Genomic DNA, 8864 nt, shown 5'->3' on the forward strand with positions numbered 1-8864 from the left:
TAGGGAAATTGACTGCTAAGCAAAAAATGAAATCATTTTAAGTTTAACCCCCTCAACATAAACCAAAATGAATTTTAGAGAGAATAAATCCTAGTGTTTCATGGCTTTGTTTCCTTTTAAAGATGATAAATAATTTCACTTACTCAAGTCACTCACCTAACTTCTAATGCCCAGTGGATCTTACTATCTCAAGATGAGACATTTACATTTTCTCCACGATTTATAAAAATTCAAAGATGTATGTCCCAAAATCAAAACCTGAAGTTTAGACTAGTAGGCTACTTGAAGTAACCTTATTTCTCAGTGCAATAAATTTAATTAAAATAGCATATAACATAATTTATTATAGTTAGGAAGGATCTTATTCAGATAACTAAATTTCCCAGATAATAGTTGCTTATAATTTGGAGAAAGCCAAGTGGTTCCCTACTCCCACAAACCTCATCTCTGTATATCAGAAGTAATTCAATTTAACCAGAAAGCTTAGCCTCACTATAAACTCTGAAGAAAATTTAGTCCTTATCTAGGGAAATTTAGGGTATATTCCTTCACTAGTCCTGGATCAGCATCAAGAGAACTTTGCTGCAAATCTTGTGCAGGTCTTGTTTCCTGGTCCTATAATCAGATTCTGTCTTAATTACCAGTTATACTAGTTCTAGTTGTGCCTAAGTGCCTGCTTTTATTTTCTTAAATCATATTTCTTTTATTATTCATTATAAAAGTATAAAATGCTTATTACAGAAAATTTTAATTACAGAAAAATCTTTATAAAATTTATATCAACTATAATCCCAGTACCTATTATTAATAATTTCCACTGAGCTTTCCAGAATAATGCTTTTTATTCTTTTTTTCTGATTATGGTCACCAAAAGAAATGTATCAAGATTTCATGAAGATACCTAATAAGATAATTGGCGAATTTATGATGTTGTTTAGAAGTATGACCATTATGCTTGCAAAGTTTGAGCTTGAATTATATGTAACTTATAAAAAACTTATAAAAAACACTATGAAATTAAGTCATTTGAAAGGAAAGGTCTGCTCTGCTGAGTGTTCTATTATTACAGGTTCTTTTCTAAGAAGTTTATTGATGTCTGATTATTTTAATAGCACCTTATATAGGCTATTGTGATCATTTCAAAGTCCTCTGATAAATGGGCTACCCCATATATAACATTTAAGATACCATTTTTTAAAATGAGTATTTACTGGACTAAAAATTATTTTACAAAATTAGGTTATTATAAGGTAAATAAAAACATTTTTATGACTATAAAGCCAAGACTATATAAAGAAGAAAGTCAAAAAATACAAAGAGGGGAGTTAAGAATTACTGTTTCCAGTGCTGGGTTTCCTACTGTTCTTACAACCTTCGGGTACCCAGGAAAGCCTGACCAGCATGGTTCAAGAGGTAAAAGGGTAGCAAGCAACACAGATTAGCTTCAAGTGCCCAAGCGTAAGATAACCACATGGCCTGAGGTTCTCACTCATGAGGCCAGCTGGGTGAAATAGTGACTGTCATTTACAGGAAGGCCAGGAACATCGAGAAAGCCCAATTGCTCAGGAGCTGGGCGACCAAGAATGAGTAACCTATTAACAGTTTTAAAATGAGCAGCTAATACACGATCATACTCTCTTCTTATAAACATGGCATGAGTGCCTGAACTCAAATTGGTGTACTCTAATTTTGTCGTGCCAGCCAGACCTAGCAATTAATTACTTAGACTTAGTATCTAAGGCTTAGCAATTTCAGCTACAAAATCAAAAAGTCTTACTATAAAATGTTTTTTTTTTTTGAGTAGAGAGCTTCTTGTCACATAAAGTTTCCAGAAACTTCTACCAAAACAAAAATTAGAGAACTACTTTCAAAGAGAGTAAATGAGCAGTATATCTTGAACTGACTTAGAAGACATCTTTTGAACAAAGTACCATAAATTTATACAAATTCAAAATAGAAATAGAAATAAGTATCTAATAAAGAAAAATGCCACTTTATCTCAGTAAAGAGGATTATTAATTCTTATGAACTCATTAAGATTATTATTAATAAATTAATAAGTATTAATTCTCATTAATTCACTCAGCAAAGATTACATAGTACCTTGTTTTCCACCAGGTCATCTTCCAAGCACTGATGATTATATAGTTCCTGCCTGTAGAGTGGGTGATGTGAACAAATAAACATTATAAGGCTATGTGAAAAGTGCTTGGAGATGAGTAATCATAGAATCAGATACTGTCATTAATATAAGATATGTAAAAAGTGACGGCTGTGAAAAATGAGCATCGTTCAATGATCCCTACTCCGCAAATAGTCTCCTTATGGGTATTTCCTTCCAGTCATGAACTTTGAAGTTGGAGCCTGTAAAAGACAGCGAGTGCTTCCAAGCTTCCTGTGACTGTGCTTTTACACCAAATTTTATTCCGAGGAAGCATAACTTTAAAAAGCTGTGCTCTACCTTAAGGTTTTGTTTCAGTCCAGTAACAACAAGCATTTTAAATGATTCCAAATTATGCTTTTATTTTTGAAATATTGTGATTTTTAAAGAGTTGATTTAAAGTGGTCAATTTTGAATTCAGAGTGATTTTGCAATCCTACTTTTTCCCTTCTAGCCTTTTCTTTTCTTCTGTCCTCTCTCCCTTTTTACCTCCCTACCTCTCCCCCCATTATTTGCCTTTACTCTCTCCATTATTTGCCTTTACTCTAGACTGTTAAGAGCCCAAGAGCCCCAGAAAAGTCTCGCTGCTCACTTCTGAAGGTAGAGATAAATTACTGCACCCTCAGGAAATCTCACACTAATCTTCTAAGATCTTATAAGATCATGCTTCATTTTTTCCTGTGGGTGAAGTTATTGCTAAGATAATGTATTTATAAAACTCCTTAAGTAACACACCACTGCCAAAAAATAGTATTATAGTATTATCATACATCCAAAAGCTGATTTTAATCATCACTTTAATCTTCAAAAGATAACTTATTCCATGGAGAAGACTGGGATTTTCTTCAAAGTCAGAAAAAAATAAGCTTTTTGGTGAATTGAAATGGATAAGATTAAAGAAAATGTTCTGTTATGGGAGTTCTAGAAAGTTATATAAAATACCAAATCCTCAAAGAAGTAAAAATAAAGTTGGGAACATAAGAAGTCTAGCTGTCTTAGAATCATACATAGAACATTAAGGAATTAATATCTTGAAATTACTTATTTATTTTAAAAAGTAGCATATGTTCTTACTGCTATTACTTCATAACATAATACAAAATCTAAAAGACTAAACCACATTAATCGATCTGAATAAAATGGTAGAATATAAAACCAATCAACTATTACTTATTACACTTATATTATTTTTAAGCATAGCAGCCACAGAAATAATTCGCCACCTTTTGGCAAACTCAAATACGAAAATTTCCAGGAACAGCACAACAGATTGGGAGAGTGCAAAGCAACCCTTGATACTCCCATTCTTCCTTTGTGATGTGATGTTTCTCACTAACCTAAAACAAAAACTGACACAGATGACAAGAGCTTATTGTGCCATGGAAAAGTCATACTACTACATGGTCCAAGTTAAATTTACTACAAAACAAATATTATACTCATCTACAGCTATTCTTTTATCCATTTTTATGCATCTAATCCTCAAAATGCTAGGGTTTCCCAATCGTGAATAAAAATTAGCGAAGTTGACCATATTTTACAGAGAGATATACAACAATCATTCACTGTTTTCTGGGATCTGTTAGTACTTGCAGTTTTGGCTGTGAAATGACCTCACTCACAGAGCATGCGTACACATGCCTCCCAGTCAGAGAAAGGGTAAAAAAAGATTTTTCTGTAAGTAGTTTATAACTAAGGGCCTGTTGGATCCACTCCGGTCAAGTACATGGATGGTTGCAGGTTAGGAAAGAAAACGTCAGCACACGGATTTACTGCCATCAAGACCGTTAAGTCTTGGTAGAGAAAACTAATTGGTTTTGCTCCTTTCACTTAAGAGCTCAAGCTGGTTTCCTTCTGTGAGAATGGGTAATGAAACATGTGGCAAACTGAACTAATGACTCTGTGACATACTTTAGGGCTCTGGTGTTATATAGTCTTCTAAACACAGAAAGAATGTTCAACAAAGAGCCATATTAGAAAAGTTTGTAAAACATTAAATTGCTACAACAGCTGAGAGAAGAGAATAGTTCTACTGAAAGAAAATTAATGAACAAGTGTCAAATTGGACAGTTGGTGTCAATTCCTAGAGGATTTGGAAGTGAGAAGTGGAGTTGAGGAAACCATATTAATAGAGCCCTTGTTTTTATGAAAAGACTGCCGTACTTTACCAAATATCCATCATAGGAGTCATGCTTGTCATAGTCCACATTAGTCTGTATGTAGGAGAAAAGAATGCTTTAGTATGGGCTATGTAAGCACCTTATTTTCTTGATCTCCAATAGCATATGATAGTCTATTTTCTTGGACGTGAATTTAGAAAGAAATTCTACCCCCAGCCGATGTAATTCTTGGACCAAAGTGCACTCACCATTTGACAAATAAAAGACTCTTTCAAGCCCAAACTATCTTATTTCTGAGTAAGTTTAAAAATATTTGGAACTAAAATGTTTTAAGTTCTAGCCTTTTCCAGTAGCAACCCCATTGAAAACTAAATCTTCTCTATTCTGTCAACTAATAAATAAATAGTAATAAAAGTAAACGAATAGTTTCTTCATGATTATTGTATCTGACTTGAAGCATAATTAATACTGATTCAAAATCTGAAGAGTATTCCTTCTCTATTTTAGGAAGACATTATATTAAAGGGAATTCTTAAAGGCTTTCTTTAAAGGCTTATATGAAATAATCTGTTAAATTTTGATGTAATTTCAATTAATAAACCAAATATATCAAAACAATTATATCAAAATTTAATTTGTTTCAACACATGAAAATATTAGGAGACTTTAAAAAAGCAAAATTGCTCTTCCAAAATATCCTGAAATGCCTTTTTTCCACATGCTCTTTTGTAGATATTGATAAGATCAGTATTTGTATTGTATTATTTTTTTCTTTATCTTCTTTGGCCACATTTGCATTTAGATTGTCAATAATTTCAAAAGAGCTACCCTCAAAATATGTGCTGCCCAATTTGAAAAGGCTCTCCTACTTTCGATCCACAACATGTAACATTACAAACCTTCATAGACAGCGAAAAGAAGCATGCCATCTCATCTCCTATCCAAATCCTACCTATCTTTCTAGGTCTTACCTTTTTATGAGATATGCCATTCATTAAAATAACCTTTCATTCATGCCATATTCCCTACATTATTCATTTTGGAATTTTGCTGTATACTGATTCGTACTGTTACGTAACTGCTTCAGAAAGTATATCTTATATATCTAATTAGACTGTAAACTCTGTGAAGAAGGGTAATATATAGATCTTTCTAGTTTAACATAAAATTTTGCACAAAATAAAGGAGTATTAAGGAACAGGTAGAAAAAGAGAATATGAATAAAAGGAAATTTTAAAAACATTTGATGTGGAGAAAGAACTAAGAGAGTTTATGAGAATTCTCTAAACTTTTTGCTCAATTTTCCTGTAAACCTAAAAGTGCTCTTTTATTTATTCATTTTGTATTCTTTTTTCTTTTTATTGAAGTATGATTTACATACAACATTATATTAATTTAAAGTGTGCAACATAATTCAGCATGGTATACACTGCAAAGTGATCACCACAATAAGTCCAGCTACCACTCACCACCATGAGAATTTCAAAAAAAAATTTTTTTTCTATTTCTATTCAGGAAGAATTCAAAGCTCATGACATATTCTGAGTTTGGTATATATAGAACAATGAAGATACTTTAAGATCCAGATACTGTTTTACCCAAGATGCTATTTTTATATGCCTGGGTTTATTTTGCTCTAGGTCACTGGGAGTCGTACCTTAGGTCATCCCACCTGGAATATTCTTTTCCTCTATCAAAAGCCAACCTTTAGAAGGAGAAAAAAATGGTATAGATGATAGAGGATCTGTTTAGCCCTCTGGCGACCAAATCAAAGTTGTGACGGAAACAAGGAGCAGCAGCAAGGAAAAATTGCCTGGGATGAACAAGCCATACAACTAGGGAGAAATCTAAGAAAGCATCCTGCAATGGCAGAAGGTAGGATGGGGTGAGGACGTGGGGCTGCCTGGTCTTGAGCGGCTGAGTGAGACGGAGGCTGAGGCAGACACCTCTTAAAGGGGCTGTGACCGTGAGTGGATTTTCACGGTGACGGACCTGCTTGCTCTGAGCACCAGTGCCCATTCAGCTGCGCACAGGGGTTACCAGGGACTTACAGGGAAACATTATCGGAATTAAAGCCAAGGTGAGATTTGCTCGGTACAGAAGTGCCAGCGGTATCCATTGTTCTCTGTTGAGCCCTCCCCACGACCAGTGCACCAGACACAGCACTGCCATAGCCGTGAGGTCATCAAACTGGATAACAGAGGTCGCTCCACTCAGAGAATTCCCTGAAACCCCACATCCTTCAACTCACGGCCCAACCCAAGCCACATCCAGGTGTATCCTCAGCCAGTCAGGTGCTCCTTGCTGTGACTCACACTGGTGGAGGCAGCTGCCCTTGGTTTCTGGTGTGGCTTTTTGAGGCAACTACAAGCACAGCATCTGTGGATTGCTTGCTGAATCTTAACAAGTGGTCCACAGGTGTAGAGGCTTGGGCTAAATTTGGCCTGCATTTGAACCCCTCTCAGTACTGTGTCGCTGGACACCTAGTTCACAAATCCACACTAATAAGACCGAGAGACTTAGGAGCTTTGCTTAGTACATGGAAACAAACATGCAAAGGCAGCCAAAATGGGAAGACAAAGAAGCAGAAACTATATGACAGAACAGAGATCCAGATATAATGGAGTCAAGTAATTTACCAGATGCAGAGTTCAAAACACTGGTTATAAAGATACTCAATGAACTTTTGGGAAATGTAGAGAACTCCAACAAAGAGATAAAAATGGAAATGGAATTTATAAAAGAGAACTAGTCTGAAATGGAGAACACATTATCTGAGATGAGAAGTATATTAAATGGAATAAACAAAGGAATAAACAAAGTGAATAAAGAAGAGGATCAAATGCCCTATATAGAGGACAGGAAAGCCAATCAGGAAACTCAATCAAAATGGCAACAAAAAAGATGCCAAGACTAGAAAAATAATTTAAGGAGAATATGAGACATTATTAAGGCTTCAAATATTTGTCTGATTGGCATAACAGAAGAAAATCAAGATGTTGAACAGCTGTTTGAAGAAATAATTATAGAAAACTTTCCTAACTTGTGAAGGAAATGGACCTAAAACCCCAGGAAGCTCAGAGAATTCCAAAAATCAGGGATCCAAAGAGGCCCACACCAAGACACATCATAATTTAAATGACAAAGATTAAATACAGAGAAAGAGAAAAAGCAGCAAGAGAAAAAGAAATAATTACTTATAAGGGAATACCCATAAGACTGGCAGCTGATTTCTCAAAAGAAACTATGCAGGACAGAAAGGCTTGGCAAAAAATATTCGACAGAATAAAGACCCAAGATAAACAACCAAGAATAATTTATCCAGCAAAGATATCATTTAGACTTGAAAGACAAATAAAGAGTTTCCCAGACGAAAATAAGCTAAATGAATTTATCACCACTAAGCCAGTATTACAGGAAATGTTGGAGGGACTTCTTTAAGAAGAAAAAACATGTATCAAAAACAGGAATAAAGAATGGTAACAACTACATTCCTATCAATAAGTACCTTAAATGGAAAAGAATTAAGTGCTCCAACCAAAAGATAGAGTGGCTGAAAGGATAAGAAAACAAGACCCCTACATATGAAAAGGAAGGGAATGGAAAAAGATATTGCTTGGATGGACCTAGAAAGTATTTAAGTCAGACAGAGAAAGATAAACACTATATGATTTCACTTATATGCGGAATCTAAGGAATAAAAAGAATACACTAATCAAAAACAGGCACAAGTATAGTGGACAATTTGGTGACGGACAGAGGGGAAAGGAGTTTGGGGGGCTGGGAGAATGAGGTAAAGGGTTAAAGAAGTACAAATTAGTGGCTGATAGATGGTCACGGGGATGGGGAGCACGGCATAGGCAGTGCAATTAGCATTAATACATTGGCTAGGTGGCGAGTCAGGGGAGGAAGGGAGCAACCGAGGGGATCATTTTACTAACAATATAGATGTCTAACCAATGTACTGTATACCTGAAACTAATTAATTTTTTTTTTTTTTTAAAAAGCCAACCATTTATTCTGGATCCATTGTAAGTCCTATTTTTTTCCATTAAATATTAACTTACCATGGTATTTTTTTTTTCTCTACTCATAACAATAATTTCTGCCCTGCCTCTTTGGGACCTATAAACTGCTTTGCAGTGTTGTACAACGAAAAAAATATATTTCGGGAAAAACATGAAATTTAGATTTAAATTCCCCTTCATCACAATTTCTAAATAAATAAATAATACAGTAATTGCGTATGTGTATATATATTCGTATTAAAATGTCCATTAAATAATGGTAAAAGTCATATACATATTTCATGTATAAACTTTATCATAATAGACAGACAATAAAAGTGCTCTTTTAAAAGTCTGTTAATTAAAAAATAATTTGAAAGAATGTATTTTTAAAAGTAAAAGTTACTTTGAAAATTTTTTTTAAATACAATAAATATAGTGGTGAAATAAACTTGGATCTATTGCTAAATAATTAACAATATCAATGTGTGTAGCATAATATGAAATCTAAAAATTCAAGATGAATTGTAGTGATACTTTCTCTCCAGCAAGCACGTAAACTACATGTGGTATATA

The sequence above is a fragment of the Pteropus alecto genome, unplaced genomic scaffold, assembly GCF_000325575.1.
Source record: "Pteropus alecto unplaced genomic scaffold, ASM32557v1 scaffold76, whole genome shotgun sequence".
In the NCBI taxonomy this organism is placed as follows: domain Eukaryota; kingdom Metazoa; phylum Chordata; class Mammalia; order Chiroptera; family Pteropodidae; genus Pteropus; species Pteropus alecto.